This window comes from Pelodiscus sinensis, chromosome 2 (assembly GCF_052426305.1).
Source record: "Pelodiscus sinensis isolate ZL-2025 chromosome 2, ASM5242630v1, whole genome shotgun sequence".
Lineage (NCBI taxonomy): Eukaryota > Metazoa > Chordata > Testudines > Trionychidae > Pelodiscus > Pelodiscus sinensis.
Window position 1 is genome coordinate 18188174 of NC_143053.1, and position 23886 is coordinate 18212059.

Sequence of the window (23886 nt, forward strand, 5' to 3'; positions counted from 1 at the left end):
ACAACTTCTAGGATAAATGTTATTTACTGAAATGAAGGGATACAGCATCCTCTGAAAACATATTTGAAATTGGGAATAGAAAATGTACTGTACATAGAGCCCAGATCTGCATCTGTAAAATGGGACAGCAGTACTTCTTACCTCACAGGCCTGGGTACGTCTACACTGCACACTTATTTTGAAATAAGCTATTCCGGAATAGTTATTCCAAAATAGCTTATTTTGAAATAGCACATCTACACTGCAGGGAAGTCTCAAAATTAGTCTGAGGCAGGCTTCCCTAATGTAGATGTGCTATCTTGATTTAGAACCCCAGGAGGCACTGGGGAGGAATAATTTAACCCCTCACCAGAGACATTCTATTTTGAAACAGCAGCAGTGGAGCCTCTATACAAGCCTTATTTCTAAATAGCTATTTCAGAATAGGCATTATTCTTCGTAGAATGAGGTTTATAGATTTCGGAATACGCCATCTGTTATTTCAAAATTATTTCAAAATAAAGGCATGTCTGTGTAGATGCTCACATTATTTCGAAATAATGCTAGTTATCTCGAAATAATGTTGCAGTGTAGATGCACCCAGAGATGTTATGAGCAGGGCACGCCAAACCGCAGCGAGCCACGCTCGCCAGCCGCGCTGTCCAGCTGCATGTTCAGATTGCCTGAACCCGGCTCTTCTGGGTTACAATCTACTCGCCACGAGTAGATTGTATTATTTGTTGAGTCCTGGTTATGAGGATAAATATTTTTAAAATTTGTGAGGTAGTCAGAATGCTAATCAGTGCCTAAGACAGATAGAAACCATTCCTATTACATTTACTTCTAGTTAAAGAAAGAATTTAATTTGTACACAAGTGCCTCTGAGAAAGAAGCTAACCTATGTGGCTTCATCCATGTTCCAAATGAGGTCAGAGTAAAGACTCCTACTAACTCCAGTGGACTTTCACCAAGTAAAGTCAGACACACCATTGTAACTCCTTTGCATTTGACTCATTTACAAAGAATAAGAATTGTGTCGTGTGTATTTTTCCCCCCTTAATTCAGACTCAGCCTGCTTTCTCTTTACAGCTGAGAGAATGCTCTAACATTGTAGGGCAGCTCAGGTGGAACCAAACTATGAATTAGGCCCAGGTTGTTTTCCCACATTAACAATTAATTTGACATTTTAAATAGACCATGCAAAGGCAACAGATTAATCAAGCCAGATATTGTAGGTATGCTTGGAGCACAAAGGAAAACAGCCCCACTGAGCTGAATGCCGTGTTGCCTGACCTGTAAACAGGATTTCATTAAGCATGTATGACTCTGTTCAAATAGAACTGCCGTGTTTGGGCAAGAAAAAAAAAATCTGTAATGATTTCATTACATCAAATACTAAAATAAAGATTTAAAATGGTAGAACCGTCTCAGGATGATGCCTCCGTGTAAGCACAGCCTCAGCTTTCTCTCTCCTCTTTGGCATTTTATTTTTTGCTTTTCATTTCTCTTCTTTTGTCAAAGGCCCCTGCTAGGTTACTGTTTTTAGACCCAAATTATGATTGCTGAGGCAGCAAGTGTGGTATATAGTCACTGAAGTCCCAGCATGACCAGTGCTTCCTTTTTTAAAGGGTATCCCTCTGTTTTGGGCACTGCAAAGAGGTAGTTTCCTGAAACTTGCTGAAACAGCATAAATTGTTATGACAAGGTGTTTGCTGCCTCCCCTCTCCTCTGTTCATACCAAAGAAACGTGTTAATAAAGTTAGAAGTAATCATGTATCATTAGAGACATAATACTTAAGACGACGACTATGGCTAGGAATAAAGAAATGTGAGAGAATTTCACCAGAAGTTCATCTGTTTAATCATAATAAAAAGTCTGGTGTACAAGCTTGTTCACGTGGAGCGGTACCTGCTGATGCTAGTGATTCCGTTAGAAATTAACAGGGTAGCTCATTTGAATAAATACTAAACAATGTGAGTAAGATGGAAGAATCAGGCCCAACATGATGAAGTGATTCTATAGTTACCACAACAGAATCTCTTTTTCCATTTTAATTCAGAGTGGGCTTATGGTTGGTGGTTTGAGTGACTGGACACTTAAGTGGAGAGACAGCTAGTTGTTCACTTGAAATTTCTTCAAGCTCCAGCGAGTGAGCCCACTGATGCTCAAGAGCTCATTGCAGAATTGACCCATCAGGATAGACTCCAACTGCTGGTGCCATTTATCATCACTGACTATGCTTGGATAGTTCTGTCCTAAAGAAATCTGTTGCAGTCAGCAAAAGGGAGCTAAAGGTATCTGGCAATGGGCCATGAGAAGGACAGAAGAGGGACACCATATTTTAGAAGTAGATTGAGCCACCAAATTCAGATACTGATGCAAACTTCCCCAAACTCCAGAGGTCTTCAGATGCAGAGTTTTTCCTTAGAGATATCTTGACTAATTTTTAAAGTCACTGAGTCTGCTAATCACACTGCAAGTCTGCATCCTGGATGGTATTGGGAGGGAGAAGAGAACAAATAGCATGATGTTTTGTAAACCTATTGGGCCTGCCTGCTTTGAAGGTGGTTGGGGAACATGAATCTTGGTACAGTTACTTTTTTTTTTCTCTAAAAGTTACCAGAAAAAAAAAAAATCAACTGACAGGAAGAGTTCTTCAAGCATATTGGAAAAGTAATTGCAGGATTGCTTTCCTCAACTGGGCGCCAGAACTAGAAGACACACTGAGCAAGTAACACTGCTCAAAGACATATCTAGAGCTGCAAAGAGCAGCCTGGAATATTTCAATCGCATATATATTGTGAAGGCATATTACAGAAGCTATCTTGGAACTAGATGAATGCTCCTTTTCCATTACATCCATTGCTTTACTGGTCAAGACAGAGATCAATGATAAACAAAAATCATTGTCAGGCTGTGACCCAACTGGAACGTATTGCCGAAATTGAGTCAGGGACAATTCCAGGAAGCCCAAGGTAGGCAAATGTATATGAACAGTATATTTGATGATGAATTTATTTGTCACTGACTGTGACCCATGTCTAGCTTTTCATAAAGAGAAGATCTTTTATTGTTTGCGAGTCAGAAATGCTATGCTGTAACTCATGGTAGAGAACTCACAGGTGTGCTGCGGCTGTTTGAAGAAAAAATGGCCGTGAGAGCTGCTGAGATGCAGTGGGTGGTGCAAAGAGGTGAGCAAGTGATGACGTGGCAGAAATGAGGAGGGGCTACCCGCGTTCCTCACGTGCTTCTGCGCCCGGCTTGCAACCGCCTGGGAAAGCTCCGCACTTCGGTTGCACCCCTTGCCAGAGGGAGGAGCATTGCAGGGCCAGCAGCAGGGCTCTGATTGGCTGTCTCTGCTGCTGCTCTGGGGATCCTACCTGCCAGGGGAAGAAAACTGCCCAAAAGCTGCCACCCTAATCAGGTCTTTGAACCGCTGTCTTTAGCGCTCACTTGTTACCCAGGACAACTGAGGGGGGCCAGCACCTTCCACCCTCTTACACAGACAAGGCCCTTCCCTTCAGTATTTTGTGTCAAAAATAACACAGACAGGGGCTAGAACTATTGCAGGACAAAATATTAAGCAGTAAGGGACCCACTGTGAATTGAGGGGCAGGATAAGGCCCTGAGGGTCCCTAATGCTGGCATGGCTGCTGTCAATCAGTTGCTTGACATTAGCCCATGATTGATAAGGTATTTAATTTATAATTTCCACCAATATGAGTAAACAGAGTAAATTACATTTCCCTATCAAAAAGACAGAAGTCTAGAAGGCTTCATAGGGCAGTGAGCGAATATTATTGTTGTCAGTAAAAGTGTAAAAGTGTCATCTGTTGTTCAAGGGGCATTAAAAAATATATTGTTTGGTGTATCTCGGTCTTAAAAAGTTTAAGAAACACTGTTCTAGAGGTCTGCAAATTAATTGCTTGATTATTTGCTCTGAAGTTAAGATGACTGGTCTATAATTCCCCAGATTGTTCTTATCCTCTCCTCCATTTTTTAAAAACAGATCAGCATTATATTTGCCCTTTTCTAGGCCCCTGGAATCTCTCCCATCTTCCACGACTTTTTGAAGATAACCGCAAATGGCTCAGATATCACTTCAGTCAGCTCATTGAGTATTCCAGAATGTATTTCATCAGGCCTTGGTGACTTGAAGACATCTAACTTGTCTAAGTAGTTTATAACTTGTAATTTCCCTATGTTAACCTTGGATCCTACCTCATTTTTCACTGGCATTCCCTATGTTAGAAGTTCTATTCCTACTATCCTTTCTGGTGAAAACTTTTAAAAAAAAATCTTTTATCACTTCTGCCATTTCCACATTTTCTGTTTTAGCCACCTACCTCATGCTCCATTGAGTAACAGCCTTATTCTATCCTTGGTCTTCCTCTTACTTCTGATGTATTTGTAGCATCTTTTTTCTGTTATCCTTGATGTCTCTAGCTAATTTAATCTCATTTTGTGCCCCATCAGACTACTGTCTAGTGGCATCAAGGGTAAAAGGGAATAAACACACTTGTGCATATAATCACAGCAGTTATTCAAGGACAAAAATGAAGGCAGTACTAGTAAAATACCAGAATAGTGGTATTTTGTGTGACTAGATATGGAGTATATCAATCTGGTTGAAAATCCAGATTTTTATTTAATCATTAAAACAGTTATTTTGTTTTAAATGAATTATAACAGACTCAGATCCAGGCCTCTGATACCCAAGCATTTGAAAACTGCATTAAATACAAAAGACTAAGAGAAATCCAGACACACCACAAACAAGAGAATATGAACACAAATTACTGGCAAAACAGTCCAAACAGAATCAGAAAAAAAATAGAAAATTATAGCAGCAGCAACATTTAATTTCAAGGAGAGAATAAGGCGAAAACCAGACACAGCGATAGTGATGTTTTCTTGTCTAAGAATATTTGAAGTCTTCATTGCCCTCAGATTTTTCCTCCCAGCCTGCAGACGGCTAAAACTAATGACTTCTTATTCCAGGGTGTGCCTCTGACATCAGTGTCTTTATATATGGAGTCACAGGATATCTTAAAAAGGAAGACTTTAATAAAGAAAACTATAGAGCAAGAACATTTTTCCACATAGATTGAGTTCCAGCTTTTTCTCCCTTGTTTACCAGAAACCACACCCCATCTGAACCACTATCCATACAAATACATCTAGTGGAAAAATAATATACTACACATAAATCATTATAAATGGGGTATTGATACTTTCATTGAAGCATGGTTTGGGGGCGGGGGGAGCAAACAAAAAGCTAGCACAGTCCAAGAAAAATGTGCCATGAAAAGGTAGGCCCATGCAAACACTTCCTAAACAATCAACCGGCCCAAATTCTAGTTGTTAATCATTTAATCTTGTGTTGGCCTGTGTTATTTTCTGTGCCACTTCACCGTCAACAACTTCATTAGATGTTAAATTCTATTGTCTACTATTAATTGCTTCACTGCCTTATGGCATAGAATGTACACTCAGCAAAGAGCACCATCACCTGAAACTAACATTCTACTCCAGATGTCCCTGATTCCCTTTGAATTTCACCATGCTGCATTAAGTAACCAGGTTAGGGTTTTCCACCCTATGAACCATGAAAGTTAAAAGCAGTGCAATCATGGGTGAACTGTTACTAAAAGCTGCAGCTTCACCGACATTGTGACAAGGGATCAGGAGGAATCTTGGAAGAAGCACAAGAGCCTGGGAGAGGAACTGTAACACTCCGGAACTTCCTACGGGTTCAGTGTTGAGTTTAATAATTTTATTTTTAGGATTGTTTCAGAACTGCTATTTTAAATCAAACAAACAACAAACCCAGAAACATAGGTAAGTTATACACAGATTTCAATAAAGAACCAACATTGAGGTGCCCATTTCAAATGCTGTGCACCTAAGCTTGGACCCAGATTCTGCAAGTGGCTGTGTGCAGAGGGATCTTTGTACACATGGAGCTACGTTTAAGCCAATGGGGGCTCCATACAGACCTAAGGCTGTACTTGCACACCACTTACTGAAGGGTGAGGGCATATGTCTTTCACCCAGACAGATCTTCTGTAGAAGTTCTCAATGATTCCTGAGAGAGGACAGAGTAGAAATTAAGCAAAGATCTATATGTTTGGTCCACTGTCTCCAGTTCCCCATTCAGTGCTCCTGACTTTAAGCAGTTGCACGGGTGTAAAATAACATATGTGGTCACATGTCCCACCTTCAAAAGTTTTTCTGTTAAAAGCATTTGTGGAAAAGAGCATCTAGATTGGCACGGACGCTTTTGCGCAAAAGCACTTTTTGTGGAAAAGCGTCTGTGCCAATCTAGATGCGGTTTTGTGCAAGAAAGCCCCGATCGCCATTTTGCCATCGGGGCTTTTTTGTGCAAAACGGTTCTCACTTGTCTACACTGGCCCTCTTGCGCAAAAGCATTTGTGCAAGAGGGCTTTTTCCCAAATGGGAGAGTCATTGTATTTGTGGAAGAACACTGACAATCTTACATGAGATCGTCAGTGTTCTTGCGCAAATTCAAAGCGGACAGTGTAGACAGCTGGCAAGTTTTTCCACAAAAGCAGCTGCTTTTGCGGAAACACTTGCCAGTCTAGACACAGCCTAAAGGTATATATACACAGCAAAGTTATTTGAAATAACTTTACTAGCATCTACACAGCCAAACCGCCATTTCAAAATTCATTTGAAATAGCGGAGCACTTATTTCGAATTTGGTAAACCTCATTCCATGAGGAATAACACCAAATTCGAAATAGCTATTTTGAAATAAGTGCTGTGTAGACAGTTACTTTGAAATAGGCGGCCTCCAGCGTTCCTAGGGTGCCCTGGTGGCCACTCCAACCTCAACCAAGAATACTCCTCTCTCTCCCTCCTCCACGGAGCCCTTAAAAGGGTTGACTCTGACCACAGTGCCTATGCCAGCTCCAAGCCTGCCAGACCAGAGCCAGCAGTCACTGCCTCTGACCCAGTGGCCCCAAAACATGAGCCAGTAAGCCACTGACAGCCAGCCCTCCACCACTCCCCAGGAGCAGCCTGCCAGCTCCCAGGAGCCTGACAGGGCCTTGAGAAGGCGGGTGCCTTCCTATATCTACTGGATCCCCCTTGTCCGCATGTTTGTTAACCCCTTCAAAGAACTCTAATAGATTAGTAAGACAGGATTTCCCTCTAGAGAAACCATGTTGACTTTTGTCCAACAAATTATGTTCTTCTACATGCTTCACGATTTTATTCTTTACTATTGTTTCGACTAATTTGCCCGGTACTGAAGTTAGACTTACCGGTCTGTAATTGCCAGGATCGCCTCTAGAGCCCTTTTTAAATATTGGTGTCACGTTAGCTACCTTCCCGTCATTAGGTACGGAAGCTGATTTAAGGGATAGGCTACAAACCACAGATAATAGCTCAGCAATTTCCCATTTGAGTTCTTTTAGAACCCTTGGATGAATGCCATCCGATCCCAGAGATTTGTTAACATTAAGTTTTTCTATTTGTCACCAGAGTTTCATTCTGCCACGCCCCCTCCCCCCCAAGTTCTGTTAAATAAAGAGCGTTTATGTTCATGAAAATATATGTATTTTATTTGACATCAGGAAGGGGGGTTAGGGAGGGATAAGTGGAAGAACGTGAGGGAGGAATGAGGCACAAGCCCCCAGTGGGGCAGACCAGGGAGGCTCTTAGTGATCCTCAGGGTGGAAGCTCTCCCACAGGGCCTCCTGGATTCTGACAGTCCCCTGATGGACTTCCCACATGGCAGCCTGCAAAAAGTGCAGCCAGGCTCACAGCAACGCGTCCACAAGAAGCACCAGAGTGCCCAGGGGCAGCTCCGGCTCCATGTTGCAGCGTGCTGTAGTGTTCTGAGTGAGGGCAATCAGGGCACACAGAGACAAAATGCTTTGCTTTCCCTCATCGAGGTAGGCAAGCAAGCAGGGAAACCTGAGAACTGGCTGTCCGGGAGAGGGTGCCCTGCCGGAACTGGTTCCAGCCGGCCTTAAATGCGATTCAGAGTCCACTCAGTGTGGACGTGCTATTTCGAAATAGCAAAATGCTATTTTGAAATGCATTTTGTGTGTAGACGCATTATTTCGAAATAAGCTATTTCGAAATAACGCTGTAGTGTAGTCATACCCTAAGTGGGTGCAGGGGGATGAGTCAGCAGTAGAGCCAAAATGGAAGAATCATAGAACACTAGAACTGGAAGAGACCTTGAGAGATCATCGAGTCCGGTCCCCTGCCCTCACAGCAGGACCAAGCACCATCTAGATCATCTCTGATAGATATTTTAAGAGCACGTTGGATAGACATCTCCAGTGAGGCCAGAGTCTTTCCTCTCCTGGTACTGGCCACGCTGCTGCCTGGAACGCTGGCCAGTGCAGTGCAGTGGCTGCTCTCTCCCAGGCAGCTATTGTGCTGCACTGGAATAGTGTTTGGGAGCATGTGCAGCGAGTGCCTTCCTCCCTCCCCCCATAGGTAATGTGCCATGGGGAGAAGGCAGGAAGATCGGGGGCCCAGATTGAAGGCGGGAACAAGTCACATGGGGGGAATCATGTGTGAGGATGAGAGTTATGTTCCCCCTCTAGCTGGTGCCTCCTTTATGACTCTCCCACAATCAGCCCTGTGGTACAAACAATGTATGGAACTGGGATGATCATTTCACTTTGCTCTGATTTCGTTTTCTCCTTGTTGTGGACTCAACTTTGAAGAGCAGAAAGGTTTGATCAGCAACTCTTCCTCTGACCTACTGTCCACATACAGGCCATGGGATTTCACAAAGCGATTCCTCTGCCAAGTCTATACAATTCTGGTGAGCCAGAGCATAGCACTTAGAAAAAATTCAATAGTGATTTAAAAACTTCAAGTGATAGAGAATTTACAACATCCCTAGATAAACTCTTTCAAAGGTTCATAAACCTCATTTGTTGAATCTGCTGTCTCTCAGCTAACAGACATTAGATCTTATTATACCTTTACTAGAATAAAGAGCCCTCTCCTATCAGAAATCTTTTCTCCATACAAGATGTGGGGCAGCTGAGGAGGTGGTATTTGCTACTCAGCAACCTGGATTCCTCAGTAATCTCCCTGGAGTCATGGGGCATAACAAAGGAAAAACTTGGTCCCAAACCTCACCTCTCTTGGCCTATTATTGCCTTCAACCAGGGGCAGCTACCCAGAGCTTCACAGACATTGCATCACTCTAACTACACTGCCATAAGACCTCTGCCTGTCGCCAAGATGGTTACATAGGCGGGAAGAGCATATCAGTGTGTGCACCTGCACTCTTTTATCGACAAAAATGGATATTTATTTCCAAAACTTTGTAATGTTAATGAGGTCTAATTCACTAAGTGGATTTATAGCATCCGTATGTCAGGAAAAAAAGAGAGCCTGCAAAATACCTATTTGAATAACAGTATTAGTAAATACACATGATAAATAAACACATAGCATACATCAGTTGGATAGTTTTTGGAATTATTTCCACAAGGAATGAGGAGGTTCAGATTTTCCCCTTATGCTGTACCATGGCAAGCATGAAAATAGCTCCCTGAGGTTCTTGCGACTTTAAGTTAAGCCTCATCAGACCCTCTTCTTCATCCCTTGAAATAAGAGTGCATGTTATTCTTGTTAAAGGAGAGTAATCAGCCATGAAGTCAATGACTGAATGGACTCCGTGCATTTGGTCGCAGTCATGGTATTTTTAGACTCATTGGAGACAATGCTTGTGATTTAAAACATCTGCTAAAAGATCATATCTTCTTTGGGCACTCCAAAGAGACCATAAATCATAATGTTCAGAATTAACAGCAATATGTTACACCTCTGTAGCTATTTACATAACAGAAGAAGATTTCAGAGCTCACAACCAATGAGCTCACCTTCACAATGCCCCCTACGAGCTGGGTGTTATCTATATATTACCAATGGGGAAACTAAAGCACTGAGAAGTCAAGTAACTTGCCCAAGGTTCCACGTTAAAACAGTGGCAGGCCTATGAGTATACACCTGGTCTCCTTGTTTCTACTCCTATCTTTAATGCCATACTCTGACTTAATTGTGCTTCTTGGACCCCATCATAAGTGTAACTATCTGGGGTATGGAGCTGTTAGTGCATTCTTATTATCTATTAGAACTAAAAATATACCAGTAGCCATAGATACGGTAGATTAATTATTGTTCCAAGAAGCAATCATTTCAGGTAGCAAGAAAAAGCTTCTCTAAAACTTTTGTGACATTTGACCAGTTTATAGGCAGGTTGCTAAGGTCATCCATTATCATCATTTTATTAGGTTTAGTTGCCTCTTTGATCTTTCAGCATTGCACATTTTATAACCCTTTCCTGATCAGGAGGCCAGAAATATAACCCAACTACAATATTTATATTTTTTATGACTTCAGATTTGTATCCATAAAGATTCAACTGTAATGGGCCTTTCCACTTGAATTTTTCTCTTATTAGATTTCATTGTAATGTTACTCCCCCAGCTGTTTGATCTAATCTAACATTAATTCCCATGTCCTCTATAGCCAGGATTTCATTGACTGTGGTCATTCAGCTATGTCTGCTAAATCCAAGTCTACTTCCATTGTCAGCTAATGTAGGTAACCTGCTTTTGCACTGCTCACATTGTTTACAGACATTTTCACTTTAAATTTTGTAATCAAAGTTCTATAGGTTTTTTTCAAGCAGGATGTTTAAACATTTGGGTGTGCCCTGCTTATCCAAACCTTTGGAGGGTCAATCAGTCGTTACTGTTAATTTAATTGCCTGAAGTGCATGCCATGGAAGAGGAAATCACTCAGAAAGTCTTAGCTGTTTTCCACAGCTTTATTACAAAGAACCCCTCCCCCGGGGGTTATGTTTTAATCTTATTAATATTGTATAAGACGTTATACAAAGAATAAGGAATGTGATGATTTTTTAACAGTAGGCTATGACTCAGAGGTTAAAATTCTTATTAGCTATTATGGGGTTTGAAACAAGGGCAGCTGATTGTAAATTTAATGAGCAATCAAGAGTCAAAGATTCAGTGTGCTGGTGTTAATTTAAGAGTTACATAAAAGCACAGAAATAAATTAAATACAGAGCAGATAATGTTGTTTCTTAAAGGCTGATCGGAACGGATTCTTTCAAAGGCTCATGGAGAACATTTTCTTTCTTCCTTGTTTTCTCAATGTGTTTTCTAGTAACATAATACCCCTTCCAACATAAAGTAACTCACACAGGCCTTTCCCACTTGACAGCTGACCCAGAGCATGTTATAAAATCATCTCAGAAGTAGGGATTTCACGAAATGATGGAGCAGCAGGCAGCTGGATTTCAAACCTCCTGAACTATCACTGTAAGGGTACACCTAGACTGCCAGTATCTTATTCTGATTTTACAGTAAAACTCCAACAGTCCGGCATCCAATTGTACGGCACTCCCAATAGTCCAGCATCAGAATGGCAAGAGCCTAGTGAGTGAGCTTCAGCAAAAAAACGAGTCACAAGGCAGCAGAGGCAGCAGCTGAACCGAGTGAAACTGGATGGGACTGAGTCAGTCTGCCACTGGCATTGTGTGACACTAGACAGTGCTTGTGCTACAATAAAAAGGGTTAAAACACTTTATATACCGTATATATATGTATATATATAACCAGTTTATAGAACCTCCTGATAATCCGGCATATCCGATAATCCTACACCACCTAGGTCCCAAAGGTTCCGGATTATCGGAAGTCCACTATTTCAAAATAGGCTATTTTGAAATTTGGTGCATCTATTTTGAGACATCCCTTATTCCTCGTGGAGATGCCGAAATAGTGCATCCGTTATTTTGAAAATTATTTCAAAATAGCGGATGTGTTCCTTGGACGTGGGGTAGCTTTCTGGTATCCCAAAATAGCCTTGCAGTCTAGACATACCCTAAAAGAAATAATGCAGAAAGTTAAAATGCCAGTTTACCTACAACAGCAACAAATGTTGAAAGTGCAGCATAAGGTCTTTGTGAAATAGTTACACAAAAAGGCATTTTTGTTTTTTCTCCAGGATATCTTAAATAAGGGTACGTCTAGATTACAGGCTTTTGTCGACAGAAGTTTTGTCGACAGATACAGTCAACAAAGCTTCTGTCGACAAAGAGCGTCTAGACTACATTCAGTACTGTCGACAAAGTAAGCTGCTTTGTCGACATGGCAGTGTAGATGCAAAGGACAGATTAGATGCAATAACGCCTTCTGTCGACAGAGTTCTGTCGACAAAAGGCATTATTCCTCGTAAAATGAGGTTTACCAGCGTCGACAAAACTGCTGAGTTCTGTCGACGTTATGTCGACAGAACTCAGCAGTAGTGTAGACGCAGGTTTAGTTTTGTCGACAAAAGTCCACTTTTGTCGACAAAACCCTGTAGTCTAGAAACACCCTAATACCATGTTTCACGTATTGTTTCCTTAGGCAGTTCATTTTGGTTTAGTCATCCTCCAAGATAAAGCACTTCCAGAAGAAAACTAGATTTCTCCTGAAGCTAAAGCAAACCATGATGAGGACCAAATATGGAAAAACTACTTTGCATGAAAATAAAGATGGGACATAACTTTTTGCCTGAAGTTAAACTGAACAGAAGGGGTAAGGATATACCACAAAACCTTCCTCCTTATTTATTTGTAAAATGTAGTGCACACTACTGAAACATGCTTTCTCTCCTTATGAAATAAGTTTTCAATGCATGCAACCTCAAGATCGTTAATAAGAACCTATCAAGTTTAGCACACAGAAGACACTAGCCAGGATTTGCAAAAGTGACTGAGGATCATGTATGCCTTGATTATGGGTGCTCAACTTAGGCTGATTTTTCAGTGGCTAGGGACATGGCACTCTCTGAAAATCATGCTCCTTTATAGTGTCTCAAAATCCACTTTTGAAAATCTTGACCCCTTGATTGCAATTGGTGCACCCTTTGCAAAACGAATCTGTTCCCTGTTATGCTCTTGACATATTAGCATCTTGTTGGTTGAGGGAATGCTTCTGCTTGCCAATCCTTGATGCTGAAAGGTTAGCTCAGATCACAAGGGGTCAACTCTGTTACTTTTATGGAAGCAGAAAATGGCATAAAATGAAAATAATTTCCTGTGAAAGCTGAGGACATTCCTTCATTAGATTTGTTTCCTGTGCTAGGTCATTTGCTAGTTTCCTGTGCCCTCGGGGCTGGAATAGTCAGCTTTTATGAGACCAAGCCCACCAATGCAACTTTGTACAGTATGAATGAATAACTACATGAATAGAAAACATCACAGAACTGCTTGATAAGGGTAACAGGTTATAGGCATTTGATAGGCTGGAACAAAAATGGTTACATATTTACCACTTCATTACAAAGAAGTGATTTAATTGCCAAGCCATCTTCTTGTCTAATAAGTAGCTACATGAGTAGAAATTTACAGCTACAAATGGGATATACACTTTTTTAGTGGTTGTTGGCCTTTATTCAGCCCTGGCTAGTTATCCTGCCTCTTCTTTCATTTTTGCATATTAAATGCTGGGCTATAACAAGACCCAGAAATATTTTTCACCCTCAAAGTTGTTTTTTTCATGCAGACCAGCAACAGTTGCTCACCTGTTTTCCTTTGCTTTGTAAGAGTAAAATTCTGCCTTTATTCCTGCCACAGCAGCAGAGCAGAATCCTAAATTAATGCTTTAGGGAATGGGCACAATGTTAAGCAGGAACATCACCGATCCAGGGAACCTAGCTACCCAACCAAATTACACCATTGAGTGGCTGACATCTCTGATATCACTCCCAGAATTACTTCCTCCCTGGCTTTCCTCATCTTGACGTTAAAACATGGCAGACCTCAATGGTTCAAATGACCCACAAGCAAATTGGGGTTATGAGATTTCTTGCAGGTCACTCATAATTAAAGGTATTTTAATAATAACTAATTCTCAGTAGGCCAAACTTAGAAGCCCCTTTGGCTGAGAATAAAGAGTTTTACCAGAGTTAAGAAGAGATGAAAGAATGGATAAGACATTACTGTGAATATTTGCCTTATGAAATATCCTGTTACGACAACGACAGAGCAATCTCAATCCCAACTCCCCAGGGCCTGATTCTGCAGAGGGCTGTGAAAGCATGAGGGCTTGCAGAAATGGAAACGGTAGACACTGGGAAATATTTGCCTTCTTCCTTTTCCTTGAGCAATCAGTACTAACAATAAGGTGTGTAACTCTGTCATTCTAAGTCAGTTCATTTTTTTCAACCACAGGATCCTTAGGTATAATCTGAAACCATGAACAAAAACTGTTTTAGAACTGGCATCACTGTTTTGCATCTTACTGTATCCTAAGTAAAATTCACATCTTTTTAGAGGATTTCAAAGTCTCTTGGTCTTTTCGCTCCTTTTGCTTTGAGTCCATCTTCTCCATCCTTTGATCAACTTAAGTGCTGCTAGAAAACTATTTTCTGTTCAACTCGATAATGTTTTTATCTACCTGGTTGCTATGAATTATTGAAGACAATAAGAGTACAGAATGGTCATGAGTAGAACAGTGGGTATTTCATTTGCAGTTAATAGAATGGTAAGTACTCCTCTTTGAGAAAAACTAGTTCATTACCCTAAGTCCATGTCTAAAACATTTTCTTCTCTTACAGGAAGATCTGTTGTCTCTATTTTGTATAGTTCGTGGCACTTCCATCTAGTGGGCAAGATGTTGTTGTCATATATTAGCAATAACTTGCTATCTCCAAAGTCTCCAGAACCACAATATCATAGAAAGGTGATACCAGTATCAAAATTGTATGGAAAGCTAAACATATGATTACAATAGCACTGAAAGATAAGACAAAAAGCAAAGTGAAGATAAATGTAAACCATCACTAAGGTCTTGTCTACACTACAGAGAAGATCCATGCTGCTGCAGTCGATCTTTAAGGTTCAAATTAGCCGGTCGAGTGAAGACCCGCTAATTCGAACTTAGAGGATGCTCCCATCAGCTCCAGTAGTCCTGCTCCTCATGAGGAGTAAGGGAAGCCACTGGGAGCATTTGCTCCCATTAACCTCCCACTGTGTGGGTGACACCAAAACGTGATAAGATAAAGATAAAGAAATATGCAACTCCAGCTACATGAATTTAGTCAACTTTCCCCTTTAGTTTAGACCAGACCTGAGGGCTTATTTACACTGGGAATGATTCCAGAATTGCTAATCCTGATCAGCTATTATTCTGAATTGGCTCAATCCACTTTGAAGAGGACAATGTCTTTGGAAGTGGATTAAACTAATTTGGAATAAAGCCTTCTTATTCCAAAATAAGAGTATCCAAACAAAATGCTAATTAAGAATAGTTAATCTGCTTTACATTCATCCCATATTTTATACTTGTCTAACTTTCCGGTGTAAATGAACATAAAATAACCTCACAATGGCCTTTATTGGTAACCTTCAGAGAGGACAAAGGATTGAGTGGAGTGAGCTGAAGAAGCTCAAAGTTGTGTGAATTTAGAGCAAGAGTAAATGACTCTAACAGACTATCTGGTGTGAAGGATATATAATGACAAGATCTAGAAGAAATGTTTGTCAGCATGGGGGGGGAGGGGTCCGAGAAAACAGAGCCTGTCATTGTGTAAATGGGAATGCCAAGTAGGGATGTGAAGGAACTGAGTGAGGATCTGGAAGCAATATAAAAAGTGGAGACAGATATGGTGAAAATCCTCTGAGAGGGAGAGTAGGCACCTGATTGATGACTCCTCCACTATTCTGAGACCCATTGATGAGCAGTGTAGGAGAACTTTTACTTTAACTACATATGTTGTAGATGGCCTATAAATAAAGCAAGGTTTCCCTGGGTTTCCACATCTACCATTCCATTTGCCATCAGCAGTAAAGCCATTAAAATATCTTTCTGAAAATGCAAAAGAAAATAGTGTAGACACAAACATGGTATGGGGTATGCTGTACAACATGAGAGGAGATAGGAAACATTTTACCGAGGGAGGCAAGAGCACATGCAAGCTTTTGTCTAACTTGTTGACAACTGTCACCTTTGGTTCTTTGCTGCACTGCTGCCTTCCCAGTATTTGCCTTGAATTAAATATAATCTTTCAGGTTATTTTTTCAGTATCGACCTGTATGTTTGCCTGGATTAATTCAGGTATGTATTCTGAGTCCATATATATAACAACTCGAAGTCCTTCTCTGTTAGTTTGCTGCCCTCCCTGATGGTTGTAGCACCTTCTAATTTAGTAATTGTTGTGGATTTTACAAATGGGCTATATGCTCCTTTCTTTAAATCATTAATAAAAATGTTGAACACCACTGGCGTTGAGTTCCATCCCTAAGGCACTTCCCCACAGTGTGATGCATTGATGTGTGAGCTTTACCAGGATGCAATACTTCCTTGCATTATACATCCTGGTGCCAACAATGTGCCTGAGAATAAATCCATTGGTAAGAGTGAAATGGAATATCCTAGTACGCTGGGCTCAACAACATTATTTTTTCAGAATATTTCTAGTATCTTTGCTGCCTGACATGCATATCAGACAAGGGAGTAATCCTCCCAAGCTTGTTGGTGCCTTAAAAGTACAAAATGATCCAGTGTTTGACTTTCAGAGAAAGCCTGATGTTTTATTAGCTTTGCTACCATCTTTCATGAGAACTCAGTAGTCATTTGGGAGGTCTTACTAGAAATACTTTTTCAAAAGATGATGGAAGTTTCCTTGGAGGAAGATCAAAATCAGCATGTATGCCTAAAGAGAGAACCTACTATGGTCCTGAATTATAGTTCACCTGGCCTTAAAATGCAATGAGTGTACTGGCTAAACACACTGTCTTTGATATTAATGCTTCTTTGACTGCCCCCACCTTTACTTCCCACTCCACCTACACCAAATCAGTTCTCCAAAACTGTAAAACTAAACAGCTGTTCATAGCAGCTCCCTTTCCCTGTGATCCCTCAATGGGGTTTATAGTCATTAAAAAATATAATGATCTCTATTTACTTCAAGTAGAAATCAATCACAATCAGCTAATTTTAAGCATCAGTTTGGATTCCAAGTGAGAAGCATGAGTATAAATAAACCATTCCATTGTTCCTTGAAACAGACTGTCATGCAAGCAGAATTGCTGACTCAGGTGAAGCAAAGTGATTTGGAATGCTTACACGAAGGGCTAAAGTTGGAAACTTTCTTGCCTTAAGATCACAGAGAGGGAATTGGAAAGGGAAGCCCAGGATGCAGTGCATTTTATTATCTGTTTGTTCAAGAAATACTCCTGAATGGTAAGAGCTAGAACCACCAAATTTGGTATACAGCTTCCTCTTATCATAACTTAAAGCAAGTTCAAGGTTTGGTTGCACCAGGACAATGGGATGTACGTGGAATGTGATCCTTTCTATCTGATGAAAAACAAAGAGGTGATATATCGGGAACAGTTATATTCCTGCATGACCACAGGTAGACAGCAAGAACCCAGATCTGGGGTTCAGCCACCAGCCAAGCACCTCCATCATCCTGGTCTGGTCTCAGGGCACAGTCTCTGTCTGGCTACGGTGGCCCCTGCTATCCTGGGCCAGCCCGGAGAGCAGCCAGTGGCTGCCCCCATCCTTTCACCTGACCACCCCCCACACCTTCCAATCCCCTGCACTGAATACTGCACTACCCCACTCCCTGCCCTGACCACCTCCTCACCTCCAACCCTGATTCCTGCACCCTTCCACACATACAGCCCTCTCCCCACCCAACCCTGACTCTGCACCCCCCACAGCCAAAGCCCCCTGCCCTGAAGGATCCAAGTAATGCTGGATAAATCTTCTAGTATCATATATAGCTTATATGGAGACAGGCTGTAGCCAATGTCACTTGGCACGTGCTTTCATTTTCGATCTATGATATTTATAAGGCCCCCATTACTGTAGTACCTGAGACATTGTGGGTATGTCTAGACTACATGGCTCTGTCACCAGAGCCATGTAGATTAGTCTACTAGACATACCCAAATGAAGTGGCGATTTAAATAATCGCCACTTCATTTAAATTAAAATGGCTGCCGCGCTGAGCCCATCAGCTGTTTGTCGGCTCAGCGCCCTAGGCTGGATGCTCAACAGTTGACATTAAAGGCATTTGTCAATCGCCCCGTTATGCCTCCTGCAGCTCAGCAACATCTACATAATTCTTTAACATCTAACCCTAAATGCAGTGCCACAGAGAAATGTTATAGTAGAGCAGGGAATTGAACACTGGTCTCTTGAGTCCCTGGTACAGTGCATATAAGGTGCTTTCTTATTTTCTCCTCATGTAGTCGCTTGAGCCTTAGTTGTTTATTTGCCAGTGTCCATCACCATAATATCTGGGGCTACTATTTTCTTTTAAAGAATGAACACATGAGCATATCCCGAGGGTGTTGTAAAGATAATGGGAGAGATGAGGGGGAAAATCTCACAACGGAATTTCTGTCCCTCTGGGGCTGAATGTGGAAGTACCTGAAGATTCTCCACTCTACTTGCAAGCAGGAAACAAGGATAGCTCTTGCCAAGGTCATTTGGGGGACTGAGCAGTATCACTGTCTCTGCTATATCTCTGCTGGTGCTAAGTGTTACCAGGAACAGAAATTCATGGCCATGAAAAGCAACCATATAACTTCTAAAAGAGGCGGCTGGGGTGATAGGGCAAAGAGGCATCTTTAAATGGAATAGAACCTCCTGCTACACTTCCCCAGATTAGTGTGTAACTACTCATGATCTCCTATTCTGTAAGACTGTCCTGTTTTGTTGTTGAGACCCAGCTGGAAAAGTACAGTCTGTTTCCCCTGAAGTTGAGTGACTCAGGTTGAAGGTACACATCTTCGCTAATCCTACCTAAAATAATCCAAAACAAGGGAAAGAAGTATTGCTTTCATGACAAGCAAATGAGAATTTCTTACATGCTTTCTCACATGAGTACTCCTGGGGCTTCCAGAATCCCCAAAGACAGGGAAAATTCAAATTGGTGTGAACTCTGTTTACAGGTGTTATACCTGTTAAATATAAGGAAGATGTATTCATAATAAAGGATACTGAAAGTGTGTCCCAAGGACTAAATATATCCACAGCAGGACTTTATCTGGCTGTACACTGAGGCACTGATATGTCAAGGCATGGTAGTATATTTCAGTGAATTGATTCCTTAATATGCTTTTGTGTACAAACTAAAACCGTTCTAAAGAGCACATGGCAGCATATGTTGGAAGACTGTCACCTGCAACTCTTTACCCATGGAGTCGGGTGGCACCTTCAAGGCTAACAATTTTACTATGGCCTAAGCTTTCATGGCTTGCAACTCACTTTGTAAGGGACTGTCACACCTCATGAAAGTTTATGCCATATTAAAATTGTTAGTTTGAGATGTCACCGGCAAGTTCCCTCGAAGCTGCGCAGCTATGTTCAAAACTCCCCATGCTGTCAGGGAGATCAGCTGATCAGCAGGGATGGGACCTCCATAAACAGCAGCTAAGCACTGCCTGTCGCATGCTTGAAATAGAAAACAATCAGCTGAGATAAGCAGAGAATGAATGGCTGCAAGGAGGAAGGGAGGAATTAATTGGCTTGGGGAAAAGTCCCATCCTGTGGGAGGAGACCGAGAGGGGAGAGGGAAGAGGTAAAGGCAGAAACCCAGCAGTCTCTTCAATCTTCCTGGGCTGGGAAGGGGTAGGTAAAGGGGGTGACTGCACGGGGTAGGTGGTGGAAAGAAGAAGCTAGTGAGTGCTGGCATCTGTGCAGTGATGTGGAAGCAGAGGGCGGTTTGTTTGGAATGTCTGACTCACTGCAGTCCTCTCTGTTAGGCTAGTTTGGAGGGAGCGGGGAAAGTCTGGGGGGGGGGAGGTCGCATTTGTGCTAGGACATTTGCATGATTACATTTCAAACCAAGTTTGCATACAGGTGTTAAAAGAATCTTTTCTTTCTGATCTTAAGCCATTAACAGTTTCAGAGGGGTAGCCCTGTTAGCTGAAAAAATATTTTTTTAAAAATCAGTGAATAGTCATAAGGTGGGGTGGACTATTCATTGTTTTTTAAATTTTTAACAGAATTGTTTGGAGTGTTGCAGGTATCTAAACTCTGAACTTAATGTTTTTTTAAAAATCCGGTGTTACTAATCACAGTAGACTTCCGATAATCCGGCACCTTTTTGACCTAGGTGGTGCTGGATTATCAGATTTGCTGGAGAATCAGCTGCACAGTTTAACAGCTGGCCAGGACACAATCTCCCTCCCTCTCCTCTCCCCTTGCCTCTTCCTGGCTCCTCTGTGCTGTAACCTGATCCTCCTCTCCTCCCCTCCCCCCTTCGCTGAAGCAAAACGCTCTTCTCCATAGTGTAACAGGATCCTACTCCCTTTCCCACCCTCCCACAACCTTATGCTCCCTCTGGTTACAGCCAACACCTGGCTCTGTGGCAGGCTTTTTAATCAGCTGGTCAGGAGCACTTGGCATTTTGATGCCGGAGTATCAGGAGTGCCGAACAGTTGGATGCCGGACTATCGGCCTTTTACTGTAATACATGGTGAATTGTGTAGCATTAAGGCCAGACCTTTGCTATGTGGTAGAGTGCTGGCTCTTATAAATCAGAAGCAGCAAGTATTAGATGTGATGCTAGTTGATTTGTAGGATGAAAACTTATTTGCAATCTCTTTGAAACATGGACCTGTCTACAAACCCTGAAGGCAGGTGCTAATTTGTTCTGGGGTTTGTATTCTTCCTCCAGTGGAAGAAGGCTAATTTCCTACTTTTGTACAGCACCTTTGTAATCACTAGGGCTACATCTACACTGCAGGTTTTTTGTGCAAGAACAGCTGCTCTTGTGCAAAAACTTGCAGAGCATCTACACTGCACGCGTGTTCTTGCACAAGTAAATTTACAGTAAAGCATCAGAAAAGAGGGCTTCTTGTGTAAGAGTTATTCCTCTCCCCACAAGGAATAAGCCCTCTTGAGCAACAGCTCTTGCACAAGAAGGCAGTGTGGATAGGAAACAGGGTTTTAAAATGGCCATCAGAGCTGCACAAGAGAGAATCCACACTGCCATTGACGCTCTTGTGCAAAAGCACATGGCAGTGTGGACGCACTCTTGTGCAAGAACTTTTGCACAAGAACTCTTGCGTAAAACAGTTCTAGCTCAAGAAGCCTGCAGCGTAGACATAGCCTAAGTGTACCTCACAGCAACTAGCTGCAAGTGTCTTGGACTGCTTAAAGTAAGTGTGTGTGTGTGAGAGAGTGTGTGTGTGTGTGTGTATGTGTGAGAGAGTTTTTTTTGTATTGGTGGTGTACATCGGCATACTACTTCAATATTGATGGCACATATAAGAATATTCAACCTGCCCAAAAGAAAATTCAACCCACCTAAAGATAGAAAATGTTAAAGGGAATACTGGGCACCAGACTTCTTGTTGTTTTTGCTGAAACAGACTAACACAGCTACTTCTCTGAAATTTTCTCCGATAGCAGATCAAAGAGAACACCATACCATCATTAGAGAGTCCCTACATGTTCTGTCCCCCTTTCCGCAAAGGCTACGTCTACACTGGCCCCTTTTCCGGAAGGGGCATGTAAATTTCACCTATCGTAGTAGGGAAATCCGCGGGGGATTTAAATATCCCCCGCGGCATTTAAATAAAAATGTCCGCCGCTTTTTTCCGGCTTTTAAAAAAGCCGGAAAAGAGCGTCTACACTGGCCCCGATCCTCCGGAAAAAGCGCCCTTTTCCGGAGGCTCTTATTCCTACTTCAAAGGAGGAATAAGAGCCTCCGGAAAAGGGCGCTTTTTCCGGAGGATCGGGGCCAGTGTAGACGCTCTTTTCCGGCTTTTTTAAAAGCCGGAAAAAAGCGGCGGACATTTTTATTTAAATGCCGCGGGGGATATTTAAATCCCCCGCGGATTTCCCTACTACGATAGGTGAAATTTACATGCCCCTTCCGGAAAAGGGGCCAGTGTAGACGAGCCCAAAGTGTTTAATTATTTAATCAGATAGAGTAGTGCCAGTGTAGGAGGAGTAGAGGGGAGCTGACGGACAGATGTCCATGCTGTTGAGATATTGATTAGAAAGTCAGGTAAGCCTAGATCTTTTCCCTTGGCCCATTCTACTGCCAGCAACCTGCATATGTAAATTGAGTAGATGAAATCCATGTCCATAGATTCAAATATGCAACTATTATGGAATATATCAATAACTTATATTGGGCTTGATCCCTATCTCACCTAAACCAATGGAAATCAAGGGTAGCTATTGAAGCTAATTGAATTGCAAACATTTAAAACTATTGTGAGATCAGAAGCAGGTATGAAAACCTTTTCACTGATCTCTGCTAAACTTCAATACCTTTAGCTGATGGAAGTATGAAACTGATGCAAAAGGAATGCTAGAAGACGACATTGTAGTACATTTAGTAGAGAAGAAACTTGTGCTTGCAGCATTTTGTGGGAAACCAAAACTGTAGGTCAGCACACATTCCCATAAAATGGTTATCAGATGCAAGCCTGAGGCTTCCCAACAGTGCTCTGTGATTTTGGATTTAGCAGCTCTTACCACACAACTGATGTCATTTCCATCGGTTTACCCCAGTCCTTTAATAAAAAGTAAAGACGAAAAACAGCATTTCCATTGTTTTCTCTTTAAAAATCTAAATATTGTAATAAAGCTGAACATTGGTATTATTTGAGTGGTTATATTTTCTCAGTTCATCTATATTAGTAATAAAAAAGTTTTTAAAGGTTTAAGGTGCATCTGATTAATGCCTCACACTCAGATAATGCTTTTATATCTTCCTCCATGTGGCTTGTGAACATTATCCATTATTACTACTATCTGCAGACCTCAATAGGAAGTTATCGTATAATGTAATGGATATTGGATATATATGATAAGATATAAAGGGCTGCTTCTGCAATTTGACACACTGAGAAATTCTCCATGACAAGTTCTAAATAATGGAAAGCATTGTTCAATTAGTAGGTGGCACTCTTCCTTCTGAGACATTACTCAGCATATTGGTGCTCTTTTGCTGGAGATAATAGACTAGATTCTCTCCTCCATTGCACATTTTGTCATTTACAGTTGTGCAAGGGAGTCAGGAAGCCCAACAAATCAGAATGGAAATGTTTTATACCTGCTTTATGTTCATTTCCAGAGGTAAATTAGGACACAAAATGCAGGGCCGTGGAGAATCATGCTCAGCACCATTCAGAAAGCCAAAATCTTGAGCACAGATGGGATATTGGATTCTCATTCTAATTAGGTTGACTGTGCTTTGATAGTATGAATCTTACAAGCAGAAAATTTCATAAATGCAGAGACTCTAAGGCCAGAAAGCACTTTTACAATCAGCTAGCGAGACCTCCCACTGGAGGATGTTAATTATGTATATTGAAAATGCTTTCTGTTTGTGACAGTTGGCATTTTGTGGAAAATTGTTAAGCAAAATGGAATTCCAAATAAACTTATCAATGTAGTGAAGGCATTTTACACTAACTCCAAATGTTGTATTAAAATGGAGAGAGGATTAAGTAAGTCATTTGAAATTAAGGCAAAGGTGCATCCTGTCTCCATTCTTGTTCTTCCTTGCCCTTGATTATGGTCCCAAGGGAAGAAAGAATCCTCAATATGGCTTAAGATGGAATCATTTGAGATTATTCGATCTAGATTTTCACAGACAACATCGCTCTTCTACATGAAAATGCTAAAGGATTTCAAGGATACACAAATGAAGTAAAAGAAACAATGGAGAAGATATGTCTGTGACTCAGTGTAAAGACATGTAAAACCGTGATAATTGAAGATACAGATTTAAATATCAAAATAGACACACAGCTAGAGTGGGTTGATCAATTCAAATCTCTTGGAAGCACAATAAGCCGAGATGGTACATGCTCTGAGGAAATAAGAATGAGGATCGACAAAGTGAAC